The sequence below is a fragment of the Chenopodium album genome, chromosome 23, assembly GCF_948465745.1.
Source record: "Chenopodium album chromosome 23, dcCheAlbu1.1, whole genome shotgun sequence".
Lineage (NCBI taxonomy): Eukaryota > Viridiplantae > Streptophyta > Magnoliopsida > Caryophyllales > Amaranthaceae > Chenopodium > Chenopodium album.
In genome coordinates, this window is record NC_137856.1 from 19,212,039 (window position 1) to 19,227,336 (window position 15,298).

The window sequence follows — 15,298 nt, forward strand, 5'->3', positions numbered from 1 at the left end:
ATTAGGTCGTTGGACTAATCCTCCTAAGCCAAACAAAATTTATAAACACTCAACAAACCTAAATACAAGTATAGAGGTAAGTCAAGGGTCGAACCCAAAGGAACGGTAATGTCTAAGTGCTTCCAATTATGTGCCTAAGCTAGGTCGAAGACGAAGGGTAAAAGAGGACACCTACAACCACTGAGACAAAGAAACCAAACAAATAAAGTGCTAGGGATTAAGATTCACTTATATTAGCAATGAAAAAAGCAAATTGGTTTAGGAAGTTGACTAAGTCAAGCAATGTGAGGGAAGATTAATTATGCAACCAAAAGAGCATATCAAGCTATTCTCCTAGAGGTCTAACTAGCGTCAACTACGATAAACTCTAGCTAGGAAACATCACAAGACACCTCAATCGTGTAAATGCAAGCCACAAATCAATGGTCCGTATCAATGTGAACTTACAATGCAATCTAGTGTGAATAACTAGGGTGATCAAGCCTAAATCAAGCACACACATGCACATAATCAATTAACCAATTTAATCACATCATCAACTCCATCAAAATCCCCAATCTACATCAATCCATTACATAATATAAGCTTCACCAAATCCCTAACCAAACAACTACTCTAGCAACATTATCAATTCAATCAACAACTAAAGAAATCAACAATCAACAATCAAAGAATCTACGATTAAAGAAGAACAATTACTCTAATCAAACATCAATCATCAAATCATCAAAATCTAATCAAAATCAAACAATCTAAACATGAATACTAAACAAAACAATAAATGAGATAGAGTTTAGAAATGCTCATTGATAATAGAGTAGATCTCAAATACAATTGTCACCATTGGATCTTCAATCTCTCAATCACCATTGAAATCCTTCACTTTCTCTCTCTAAAATCTACTCCTAAAACTAACCCCTAAATCTAGAGAGAGAAGCTCTCAACTAAGCTAAGAATATGATCTAATTCTATTATGAAACTTCTTACAAAAATTGGGTTCAAATAGGTATAAGAAGAGAGAGAAAATCGTCGAAATCCGATCGGAAAAGACCCACTCAGCTGGGTTTATTCAAATCTTCAACTCTTTCATCCCAAACGATCTTACCGCGTTCTTCCTAACAGCTTCAAATCGACCTCAAATGAGCATCCCAATGATTCCACGAAGGAACCGGAAAAAGAGAACTTTTACTCGACATCTTGACTTTTGCATCCCCTCTCCCTATTCCTAAAACTCACATTCCTCTACACCGATGAATAACTCAACCATTTTGGTCAAAAGGTCTTTGCCCAAGGTTGTAACGTAAGGCAATTAGGGTGAAGGTAGGCTAAAATTTAAAATTTGGTGGTTTTCCTAATAGTGAAGCAAAGATTGCGCATTTCTTTACATCAAAACCAAGTAACCGCCAAACAAAAACAATCAATACCCCCAAGCTTATTCAAAGCTATAAACCACAAACATATACACAAAAAGCGTGAGAACGCTTCCCCCCAAGCTTAAATGGAGCATTGTCCTCAATGCTCAAAAAGGGAGAAAACTCACATCAAAATATTTTTGAATTTTTTCACTTTTTCAATTTTTTTTTTCTTTTTTTTATAATGCTTTGTCCTTGCCTCTTTTAACATTGGACGGCTTTTTCGATTTTGCACTTATTTTTCCATGCCTTTTAGAATATAGGACGGCTTTTACTCATACTCATTTGCCATTATTCACAAAGAAAATATAACACAATCTTGCTATCATAAGAACCAAACATTTCAACTTCTCCACCATAAACTCCATCAAGAATGATCAATTGCTTCACAAAAACCAAGAAAAGAAAGAAAATGAAACAAAAGGCCAAAGATCGAAAGATGTGGCTTGAAAAGAAGGGATAAGGCTCAAATGGTTGCAAGGAGGCAAATGTAAACCCAAAAATAACAAAAATGAATAAAACTATCCTAAAAATGAAAACTACCACCCCAAAAAAGGTGCCTTTGTCCTCCCTAAATGGTTCGGTCTCGGATTCAAGATCTATGAGTCAAGTTTCAAGGTTAAGTTTGCAAGAAGTCAAGGATCCATGCCTCTCATACAAGTAAGGTAAAAGGCTTGAAAAACATAGAACTCACATGGTTATAGCAAAAACTCACTATTGGTGTCAAATCGACTATAGGAAGCAACTACCAAACATGCCACAAACAAGTAGAATCCGGCTTCATGTTCCCACTAGTTCTAACCAACTACCTTAGCATGCTTTATCCTAGAATCAACCAAGCGTACTCTCAAACCGTGCACACCGTTACCATTTAGGAAGAAAAGCATTCAATTATACAAGTCCAAATGTTATTATTTCCAAAGTAAGAACAAAACAAAACACATTGCAAATTTGCCTTGATAGAAAGGAAAATATTTTTGGAGTTTTTCAAAATAAAAGAAACATGGAAAAGCATATACAAAGGTGCAAAGCATATATGAATCAAAATCCCACCAAACATGATAGAATACCCTCCCCCAAGCTTGAATGAGACAATACACTCAAACATAAATCATATAATCCATGGGAGGGGAAAACAAGGAGATCAATCCAACAAACCAACATATGTCCAACAAGTCATCATCCACTAGAGAAAGAGCAAAGAAAGATATTACCGGATTTAAGGTGGGTGTAAATACCCGCAAATGACCCTATTAAACCTTTCATAGCTAATTTCTCAAGAATTGAACCTTGTTTCCATATGCTCGCAAAGATAGGAGTCAACCTTCCTTGATTCTTGATCCAAATCGAAGCACCAAGGTATATCAAGTCATGTACCTAGCAAAAGGCACACAAACATTTCCATGAGAGAAAAATCTATTCTAATAAGAAAAGGAAAATCTAATCTAAAACACGGGTTACTTCCCGAGAAAGGCTTGCTTAAGGTCCAAGCTTGACCGCTCTAGTAAAATAATAATTCAACGCATGCAAGAGCTTGTCAAATGCACTACTACACATTTCATAGGAAAGTAAGTGTGCACATGACAAAAATAAGGCATGCAACAAGCATAGTGCACACCTATGAGGAGAGAGATGCCAAGAGAAGGAAGAAGAATCAAAAGAAAACTCAACAAAATAAGAAGAAAAAGAAAAAGAAAAAGAAGAAGAAAAGGAAAAAGAAGGCAAACTCTCTTCAAAATATTTTTGGGTGGCAACATCACCCTTTTCCCAAATTGGAGACAAATGAGCCACATTCAAATCTTCATAGACAAAAGGGTCCCCAATAGGCTTACCAACAAAGGAAGGGAGAAAAATAGGGCAATAAGGGATGTGATTAAACTTTTGAGAGAAAGGGGTATGAGAAAAAGGCAAAGGGTTAGCTACTCCCTCAACACAAGGTCTCACATCGCCAATGAGGGCATGAAAATCAATCATAGAATCCTCAAAAGAAAAACGCTCATGATCACCATCTCCCTCAAACATCCAACTCCCAAGAGGAACCACATAATCTCCTCCATTACCTTCATGAACAATAGCTCCCTCAACTTCCTTAAAGCCTAGAGTCTCAAAACCATGCATGAATGGAGGCAAATTAATTTCAAAATCATCTCTCTCCCATGAAGCATCATCAATGAACTTGCTTAAAAGGCTATGGCTATTCCTTATGCACTCAACAAACACATTTGACATAACCTTAAACGAGTCCAAACACTCATGGATAGAAGAGTCACATTCACACACTTGGGACTCATCACAATCAACAAAGGAAGAGATGTCTAGACTTAAAATTTCATCAAACTCATTATCACTCTCGACTCTCTCTCCTTCACTCTTATGCTCAACACTAAGATCCTCACACATTCTTGGTTGCTCGAAATTACCATCATCACCCTCAACACACACATTAGATTTGTAACTTTCACACATAAGCATCAAGGATGACAATTGGCTTCCTAGCTCTTCATTTCTCCTTCTTCCCTCCTCGAGACGCTCCTCACTCTTTCTCATCATCTCCAATTGACTTCTTAAACAATTAAGAGTCGACTCTTTTGTAGGCCCAAGATCATCACGAAGCTTAACATGCCTAATTTAAGTTTCCAAGGTAGCAATAAGAGATTCAAAAGGGGTAGGAGATTGAGGCTCAACAAGAGAAGAAGAAGTACAACCAAAAGTAGGATCATCATCATTACAAACATGAGCATTTTCATCAAATAGGGGGTTGGGAGCATTTTCAAATGTATGAGATTTGTTAGCTTGAACATGCAACACATTATCATGAACAAATGAGGAAATAGAATTGGAAGTACTTGTTCTAGGTTCAACTATGGGGTCATGTGACACATCATGGTAAATCATGCTAGCATTGGAAGAATTAACACATTGCACATCAAAAATGGAGGCACGTTTACCCTTATTATAGACTTCCCAAGCAAACCAAACATAAAATTTCCAAGCATCTTCAATAGAAAATGCTCTAAAATTACCATTATGCATTCCTTCAACTATATCCCTAGTTTTCTCATTTAAACCATGATAACAAAACTCACAAGCTTCCCAAAGACTACAACAATTATAGTCAAGAAATTCCTTAAGTCTATTGAAATATTCACAAAAAGGCTCATCGTCATGTTGAGAAAAAGATAGGCATGCCATTTTTACAAAGAAAACAAAAACAAATACAAGAAAAAGTATACAAAAAGACCTAGACTCAAGCAATCAAAAACACTCAAACATAGACACCGTTCCCCGGCAACGGCGCCATTTTGACGTGGGAAAATTAGGTCGTTGGACTAATCCTCCTAAGCCAAACAAAATTTATAAACACTCAACAAACCTAAATAAAAGTATAGAGGTAAGTCAAGGGTCGAACCCAAAGGAACGGTAATGTCTAAGTGCTTCCAATTATGTGCCTAAGCTAGGTCGAAGACGAAGGGTAAAAGAGGACACCTACAACCACTGAGACAAAGAAACCAAACAAATAAAGTGCTAGGGATTAGGATTCACTTATATTAGCAATGAACAAAGCAAATTGGTTTAGGAAGTTGACTAAGTCAAGCAATGTGAGGGAAGATTAATTATGCAACCAAAAGAGCATATCAAGCTATTCTCCTAGAGGTCTAACTAGCGTCAACTACGATAAACTCTAGCTAGGAAACATCACAAGACACTTCAATCGTGTAAATGCAAGCCACAAATCAATGGTCCGTATTAATGTGAACTTACAATGCAATCTAGTGTGAATAACTAGGGTGATCAAGCCTAAATCAAACACACACATGCACATAATCAATTAACCAATTTAATCACATCATCAACTCCATCAAAATCCCCAATCTACATCAATCCATTACATAATATAAGCTTCACCAAATCTCTAACCAAACAACTACTCTAGCAACATTATCAATTCAATCAACAACGAAAGAAATCAACAATCAACAATCAAAGAATCTACAATTAAAGAAGAACAATTACTCTAATCAAACATCAATCACCAAATCATCAAAATCTAATCAAAATCAAACAATCTAAACATGAATACTAAACAAAACAATAAATGAGATAGAGTTTAGAAATGCTCATTGATAATAGAGTAGATCTCCAATACAATTGTCACCATTTGATCTTCAATCTCTCAATCACTATTGAAATCCTTCACTTTCTCTCTCTAAAATCTACTCCTAAAACTAACCCCTAAATCTAGAGAGAGAAGCTCTCAACTAAGCTAAGAATATGATCTAATTCTACTATGAAACTTCTTACAAAAACTGGGTTCAAATAGGTATAAGAAGAGAGAGAAAATCGTCGAAATCCGATCGGAAAAGACCCACGTTGGTGCGGCCGCACAGCAGAGGATGTGCGCCCGCACCACCATGATGTCCGCCCGCACCACCATGGTGTGCGGCCGCACATCCTTCGTGTGCGCCCGCACCTTCTGCGCGTGCGGCCGCACTCAGCTGGGTTTCTTCGAATCTTCAACTCTTCAAGCTCAAGGGGTGCACACATGATTTATGATGGTGATGGGCACTAGGAGTGGCAGTAGCTAAGGCTTAATATTGAGGGCACACACTTCCTTTGAAAGGAGCACAAGAGAAGAGCCAAGACTTGGAACTTCCACTTCTTTTTATCTTGAGCTTCCCAAATTCCATGAACTTGATCCAAAAGCTTCTTCCACCATAGTGGATCAACAAAATCAAGACCCGAACCTCGTCCAACACCTACAACCACAAAAATAGAGCAAATAAAGAAGAGAATACTAGAAAACCAACGAAATGCACAAAAGCTACAAAATAAGAGAAGAAAGGTAAAACTAAGCAAGAAAGCATAAAACTAAGCACTTATTAAGCATGAAAGCTATGAAAAGAAAATAGAAAGGACCTAAATGCTCGTCAAATGAGTGCCATTTATTACACACATCAACGACATAAGCATTAAGTTAAGATCACGACCACAAATCTAGAAAGTATTTTGGTTGCCTCGAAGACTTTTCATCCAATCTCCTGTCTTCTGTTTGTTTTCTTCTTCCGGATGGCCGTATATTCCAGTAAACCTCCACCCTTGCATACTTGGAATCTTAACCCAAGAGTCAATATGGTTAATAGAAAAAGATTTGATTTCCACTTCAGAGCTGTTCTTCCATAGCATAGCAATCCCTCCACTCCTTTTCCTCCCCTCCCCCATGCAACTTACTGCATGCATGTTGTGAAACTTGAGTTTTATTTTTATTCTCTCCATCTCATTATTTTTCAATCTAGTTTCCGACAGAAAAATTATTTGAGGATTTTCTAAGAACACAACATTTTTCAATGCCGTGATCGCGGAGGTGTTCCCAAACCCCCTACAGTTCCATGAGAGGGTGTATATCATTGTTCACCGAGAGCCCATGGTGTGGGGCCCGCCACATTAACAGAAGGAACAGTGATTTTTCTTTTTTTATTCATATCAGCAGCTTCCTGCTCATACACCAACATAGCATCATGATCAATTTCATCCTCCCTGCTCCCCCTCTTAACTCCTACAACATTCTGCCCACTTCCTATGTTTCCTTCGTTAGCACCCCTTATGATAGTCACAGCTCTCAATTTTCTTTTCTCACATTCTTTTCCCTCTCCCATTTTAACATTCACCTCCAGACTTCCCTCTCCCTTATTTATTTCTTTTTTATTCACACTCTCCCCCTCTATCCCATCCCTTACTGTTTACTTTGCCTCACCCTTCTCTTTTTCCTCCCTTATATCTTCATCCCTCTCCTCTAAATGCTCCATTTTGTTACCTGAACCTGCTGCCTCCTTCACCTTATTCAATGCTATGCGTACTGCTCTCAAAACCATCTTTGAGCCAATACTGTCCATAACAGCAAGTAGCTCTGCTTCTTTTTCCTTTGGGTTATACTTTTTGACTTCATTTACCTCCTTTGATAGGGTGGAAAAGGCCAATCTTCGAGCAGCCCCTACAGGACCGAGTTTAATTGTATCTGGATCATTGTAGGACAGAGCTTTCTTTGTTCTTGCCAAGGATCGCATCTTCTCCATGCATATCTTTTCTTTTTCCCTTTCTGCCAAATCAATTCTCATCTTCTTCTTTGGAGTTGCTCGAAGCCAAGGTCCATATTGATAGACCAACTCCGACTCATCTCCTTCTTGCTGCTCTTTGTATTCACATTCCTTTTCCATATGTTCCATTCTCCCACAAAAGAAACAAAAGTCCGCTAAGCGCTCATACTTCAAATCAACCCATCGAAATTAATTTCCACCATCTGCCAGAAACAAGCCACCTCTTAAAGGTTTGTGAATGTCAATGAGAACCTTAATCCTCAAACAATCACCCCACCCCAAAGGATCATTCTCATCTTCTTCTAAGAAACCACCAAGAAATTCACCCACATCATACATAACCTCAAAGATCGCTTATTCAAGGGTACATCCAAAAGCCGCACCCACATTGGAGCGAGTCCGCTTGAACACTATTTCGGAAGGTTGCTCAGTTCCATGAACCTCTTGCAAGAGCAATAGCTTTTCATCGAAAAACCATGGCCTACCCTCTAGCACACGCTCCTTATCGTCCTCGCAAAAAAATTGAAAGACAAACAAATTTATCTCCACAACCCTAACTGCAAACATCTCCTTAAATTTCCACACATTAGTCAGAGTTCTCTTCATCGCTTCAATGTTATACGGTTTCACCGTCCATAATTTTCCTACGAGACTGAGATTCAATTTGGTTTTTGTGTCTTCACTCACAATCTCGACATAGTCTCCACCTATAACAACCCCTTCGTCTTCTATTAGTTTAAACTTGTCCCAATCTTTGATTAAATCCTCTGCCATCCTCTGTTAATTGCTCAATCAACTAGGAAGAAATTGCTCTAATTTAATTGAAAATCGATCAGAATTCTGGACGAAAACGCACAAACTCACTCACAAACCCTAGCTTAGGACTTAATCACCCTAGAGAGGGACTTTTTGGTTACCCTAAAACCTTATAACTTGCTTTGTTTTTGTGATTTCTATGCTTATGCATTTACAAATACATATATTTCTCATGATTCAAACAATTATAAGTTCATTAGAAAGAGCATGTAGAATTTGGGAATGCTTCCTACTATTTTGCCCGAATTTGCTTGATTTTGGTTTTACAAGACCTTAAAACCTAATAACTTGCTTAGTTTTTGTGATTTATTTTCTTATGGAGTTATAAATACATATGTTTGACATGATCCAAGAATTTATAAGTTCATTAGAAAGAGCATGTAGAAAATGGGAACGTTTCTTCCCATTTTGCCCGAATTTGTTTGATTTTGGTTCTACAAGACCTTAAAACCTTATAAATTGTTTTTGCTTTGTTATTTATTTGGTTATGCAGTTATAAATATGTATATTTGACATGATTCAAGAATTTATAATTTCATTAGAAAGAACATGTAGAAAATGGGAATGCTTCTTACTATTTTGCCCGAATTTGCTTGATATTGGTTCTACAAGACCTTAAAACCTTAATACGTGTGTAAACTATAAAAATTTCAACCTGCAATATATAATTAAAGAGGCAGAAAAATATACGGGAACAATTTTGTTTATAGTACAGGGCCTTGTCGGCTTATTCCATACTATGTACCTACAATGTTTGGTAGTAGGGGGGAGATGGGGTCTTTGTGACTTATTCCATCTGAGCCTCATTAAACCCTAGGTACGACCCTCTTTATATAGAGTGTCGTAGAGTAAAAGATAATAATCTATGAGATTCTGAAGATAAATATCTTATATTTTTTGATATTATCTCCTTATTTACATAAATCTGACACCTAATAATTAACAAAATTTCGGTGTCAACAAATGCCCCCTTGAGACCTGTTGTGGAGATTTGATATCGGATGCAACTTGGTCTCGAATTTTTCTTGTAGAATTTGAAAGCAAATTTGGTATGCCCCCAATAAATCCCACAAATTTTGAAACTTGGAGATTGGAGATGAAGAGCGAAAATTGTCCCACCGAGCGTGCCAACTTGTAAACCATAAAAATTTCAACCTGCAATATATAATTAAAGAGGCAGGAAAATATACGGGAACAATTTTGTTTATAGTATAGGGCCTTGTCGGCTTATTCCATACTATGTACCTACAATGTTTGGTAGTAGGGGGGGATGGGGTCTTTGTGACTTATTCCATCTGAGCCTCATTAAACCCTAGGTACGACCCTCTTTATATAGAGTGTCGTAGAGTTAAAGATAATAATCTATGAGATTCTGAAGATAAATATCTTATATTTTTTGATATTATCTCCTTATTTACATATATCTGACACTTAATAATTAACAAAATTTCGGTGCCAACAACGTGCTTTGTTTTTGTGATTTATTTTCTTAGGTAGTTATAAATACATATATTTGACATGAATCAATCCTTTTCAAGTTCATTAGAAAGAGCGTGTAGAAAATGGGAACGCTTCTTCTCATTTTGCCTGAATTTGCTTGATTTCGGTTCTACCAGACCTTAAAACCTTATATATTGCTTTCTCTTTGTCATTTATTTGCTTAGAAAGTTAAAAATACATATATTTGATATGATTCAAGCCTTTGTAATTTCATTAGAAGGTGCATGTAGAAAACGGGAACGCTTCTTCCCATTTTGGCCGAATTTGCTTGATTTTGGTTGTATAACACCTTAAAACCTTATAACATGCTTTTTTTGTGATTTCTTTTCTTAGCAAGTTATAAATACATATGATGTTAATTGGTAACAATAATTTTCATTTTGATGACCTTAAATAGTTAAATGACCTAAAAGAATGTCATTCTTCTAAGTGCTTTACTTACTTTGTCTATGCTTTTTGTATCATTTATTTTTTAGTGAAATTGGTATATAATAAGGGAGGATCGAGCATGGATGTTTAAACGGTTAGAAGGAATATTCCATAGTCCAACCTTTTCTGAAAAGGTCAATGAATTTAATACATTTGCTACCACACAAGACTATGTCGTGATAGATGGTGTGATGAAATGTCCATGTGCACAGTGTCGAAATATTCTTTATCAAGATCTTGATACCATTAAGAAGCATCTCTATAGACATGGTTTTTTGCCTAACTATTTCCAATGGGTTTTTCATGGTGAACTGCACTTCCAAAGAGAATCCCAAAGTAGCAGCTCCATATCCACCAAGGATGCATTGAACCCATATAGAAACATGGTTTTAGATGCCTTTGGACTAGAAGGTGGTTTAGAAAATATTGAAGAAGAGCCACATGCTAGTTACAAGAAGTTCTTTGACATGTTGAAGGCAGCGGAAGAGCCATTGTATGATGGCTGCAAGTTGTCTGTATTGTCTGCTACTGCAAGGATGGCAAACATCAAGTGCGAGTATAATATTCCACATAAAGCTGTAGATGGTGTTGCTTCTTTAATGAAAGACATGTGCCTAGATGAAAACAAGATGACAAATAGTTTTTACAAGACTAAGAAATTTCTTGAAGGGCTAGAACTTCCGCACCAAAAGATTCATGTACGTCCAAATGGATGTATGTTATTTTGGAAAGAACACAAAGATCTCTAAGAATGTCTATATTGCAAAGGAAGTCGTTATAAGACACTTAGAGAAAGTGGCAACAATTCTCCTCATAGTGCTCTTATTTACTTTCCTATATGCCCGAGATTACAAAGATTATATGCAACAAGATCTACTACGGAGCAGATGAGGTGGCATAAAGATAATCCTCGAGTTCATGGCCTTATGTCTCATCCAAGTGATGGAGAGGCGTGAAAACACCTAGATGATGAGTACCCTTCTTTTGCTGCGGAGCCTAGAAATGTCCGAGTAGGTCTTTGTACCGACGGATTTTCACCATTTGGAAATTAAACTCATGAAGGCAATATTCTTGTTGGCCCGTCATTTTAACTCCTTATAATCTTCCACCTGAATTGTGCATGAAGAAACCTTTTATGTTTCTAAGTTTGATAATTCCAAGTTTGAAGAATCCTAAAGGGAATCTCGATGTGTACTTGCAACCTCTTATTGAAGAGTTAAAGCAATTATGGGAGGTTGGGTTACCGACTTGCGACATCTCGCAAAAACAAAATTTTCAATTGAAGACCGCATTGCTTTGGACTATTAGTGATTTTCCGGTTGATGATATGCTTTCAGGATGGACCACGTCGAGTAGATTAGCTTTCCCATATTGTATGGAAAACACTAAGGCTTTCACTCTTAAAAAAGGTGGAAAAAAAAGTTGGTTTGATTGTCACCGTCAGTTTTTACCCCATGATCATAATTTTCGATAAAATAAGAGTGCTTTTTTTAAAGACATAGTTGAGAATGATTCCCCACAACCACGAATGAGTGGTGAGGACATTTGGAATCGAGTATCTTTATTTCCAAAAACTGTTGAGAAAATAAGGGGTGATGATAACGAGGCAGAAAGATATGGAAAGTTCCACCATTGGACAAAGCAAAGCGTCTTTTGGGAGCTTCCAAATTGGAGCAAGCTCTTGATACGCCACAATCTTGATGTCATGCACATTGAAAAAATTGTATTTGATAATGTGTTTCTGATGAGTGACATTTATGTCACTCCTAAGGAGTAGTTTTAGAGTCTTTTTCGTGTTTATTTTCCCTTATTTTCCTTTTATTCTCTTGCTTTCTCTTTAATAAAGTTTCTAGTTTATTTTGGTAATTTTGGTGTGTTTTAGTTTATTTTCTTTATTTTATTAGTTTTAGTCTATTTTCCTATTTTATTTTATTTATTTCTATTTTATTTATTTTATTTTATTTGTCTTGGTTTTATTTTATTTTGTCCTTTTTCTATTTTCATTTTTATTTATTTCTTTTTTTATTTATCTTATTCTATGTCCCGGTTCTCCAATGTTTATTTTTGGTTGTGTAGGTATGTTTTCGGGTTGAAGCACGGATTTCAAACTCAAGTGGTTTGCATTGGATGTTCGAGACCCGAGTCAATCAAATGCATAAGCTGCTGCTCTTCCCTAATTCTGCTGCCAGCCTAACCTACACCACCCTTCTTCTTAACCTACACCACAACGCGCAGCACAACTCACCCACAAATACACCAGCAGCATCTTCCCTGCTCCTAGCCACCTCTCGCAATCCCATCACCAGCCACAAAAACAACAACGATAACTGCAACATCAACAACAACTTCCATCAGCCAACACCAACATCGCAACTCCCCTAATTCTACCACAACCACCACCAATTAAACCCCGCAACTCACGCAGCACAAAGCTCAACCTCCCCTGCTGCTCCAACCTCAACAACACCTCACGCACCCATCTCCCCTGTTCCCTTGCTTCACCCCGCAACACCACATACACACCACAGCATCAACCACCTCCAATCATCACCAGAAATTACCACCGAAACCACCACACAACACCACCAACAGCAACACCAATTACAACCAGCAGCAACCCCTGCTCCAATTCACACACCTCGCGCAACCCCAACAACCACCAGCAATCACAACCACAACTCACAATCAACCTGCCGTACACAGCCACCACAATTACCTTCCCCCGCACCACCTCAACAACAACAAAACGACCACCAACAATCAGCAGCTTCAACCAACGCAACTCCAGTTGCGACTACCCAGACCTTCGCGGCCGCGCAACTCTGTCAGAAGGCGCACAAATTGAGTCCAAAATCAGAGTCGAGGCAGAAGCTATCGCGCGACCTCTGTGCGACGTCTGTGCGGGCGCGCAATTATGTGTTAATCACGAGCTTCTCACGCGAGTTTTAATGAAAATTTAACGGCCTTGATTGATTGAAGCTGATCGACGGTGATGATTGATGATGGTGAATGGCGGTTGAATGGTGGTGATGGTGATGAATGGAAATCAGGGAGCCGAAGAGAAGGAAATAGGGTCTGATGGTTCGTGATTTTTGGGGGAATTGGTGGGTTTTATTTTTATTTCTTTTTCTTTTATTTTTATTTCTTTTCCTTTTCCTTTTCTTATTTTCTTTTCTCTTTATTTCTTTTCCCTTTTATTTTCTTTTTATTTCCTTTTATTTCTTTATTTTCTTCTTTTACTTTCTATTTTTCCTAGTTTTGAAGTGAGTATAAATACCCATTTTTAGGGGTAATAAAAGGGGGATCCATTTTTATTCTACTCTCTAATTAGTTGTAGGAGAGCTTCTCTCTCTAGGTTTAGCTTTGGATTAGAGTAGTTTATAGAGAGAAAGTGAGGGTTTCACCATTGTTGAGCTTGGATTTTGAAGAAGAAGATTGATCATCTTGTTTGTAGACTTTCATCTTCAATCAATGAGAATCTCTAACTCTCTCTCCTCTATTTTTATTGTTTTATTTTGATTAATATTTTTTGTTGTTGGTATTGCTTGTTGATCATGTTGATTCTCGATTATTTGTTGATTAATCTTGTTATTGTCATGATTAGTGAGTAATATCCCCATTGAGGGGATGGTTGTGGTGTAGTTGGATCTTGAGCATGTTCTAGGTTTAGAATTGATTTAATTTGTGATTAAAGTCTTTATATGCTTGATATTCTTTAATCTTCTTGCAAGTGCACATTGTTGGTTGATTAAAGGTGAATCTTTGCTAACAAGAAACGGAAGTTGACTTAGTTAAGGTTCATTATTATCGATTGTTATTTAATAGTACCTCCTAGTATATGGTTCTAATGTGGAAACATAGAGGCTATGTTAGGAGAAGCCGATTGACCCCGCAAGGCGGCTAGATTGGACCCTTTATTTCGATATTTGAGCATGTTTATTTCATAATTAATTCAACTTCTATGCTTTTGTTTATGTTCAAGTGAATGCTATACCTAAACCATTTCCCTTAATGTTTTATTTCTTGTTTTAGCATTTTTAGACTTAAGTTTATTTATCTCCTATTCCGGACTAGCTTAATTGTCGATAACATTTGGTGGTGTTTATCCGTTCTCTGTGGTTCGACCCCTATGCTTGCCTTATACTCGTATTAGGTTTTTTTAGGTTGTATAAATTGTATTTGATCTAGGTGTAGTCGTTTGACGACGCGATTATTCCCTTGTCAAATTGGCGCCGTTGCCGGGGAACGGCTTCCATTACCATTGTGTTATCTTATTGAGACTAGTCCATTGTGTATATTTATCTTTCTATTTGTTGGTTTTAATTTGTGTTGCTTTATTTGAAAAATGGCTTATATTTCTATTCCTCAATTTGATAATGAACCGTTTTGGGTGTATTTTAATAGACTTGAGGATTTCTTAGATAGTGTTAAGGATTTTACCAAGGGTGATTATTGTGAAATCATTAATTTGGGATTAAATGAGCATTTTAGAGGAGTGGTTGATAATATGCTAAATGGTGATCTTGAAACTATGTCTTCGGATAAAGCTTGGGATTTCTATTCATGGTTAGCTAGGGATAATTATGATTGGGAGAGGGCCAAACATGTGACTTATGTTCGGGATTCTCATGCTTTTAATGTTGATGCCAATTGTCATGATTTGTCTAATATGAATTCCCATGATGTGCTTGATGCTCCCCATAGTGACCATGTAATGCATGATTTCAACTCCCCTCCCTCTATAGCTCAATGTAATGAGGTACATTCTAATGATGATGAAGTGCATGTTCTTTCTCATATTGCATCCGATTTTTGCATGAATTCTAAAGGTATGTCCCATAGTTCCCTAGATGATTCCAATGAGCAAGCTTTTGACTTGTCTATCCATGATGGTTTGGACTCAATTGAGATTATGGCACAAATATTTCTTGAGTTTCAAACGGTAGCCCATAACCTTATGAGTGAGTTCATTGATAAGGCTTCATTAGAAAGAGATGAGTTTGAGAGAAATTTGCCCCCATTCACTCCTGATTTTGAGATGGTAGGCCT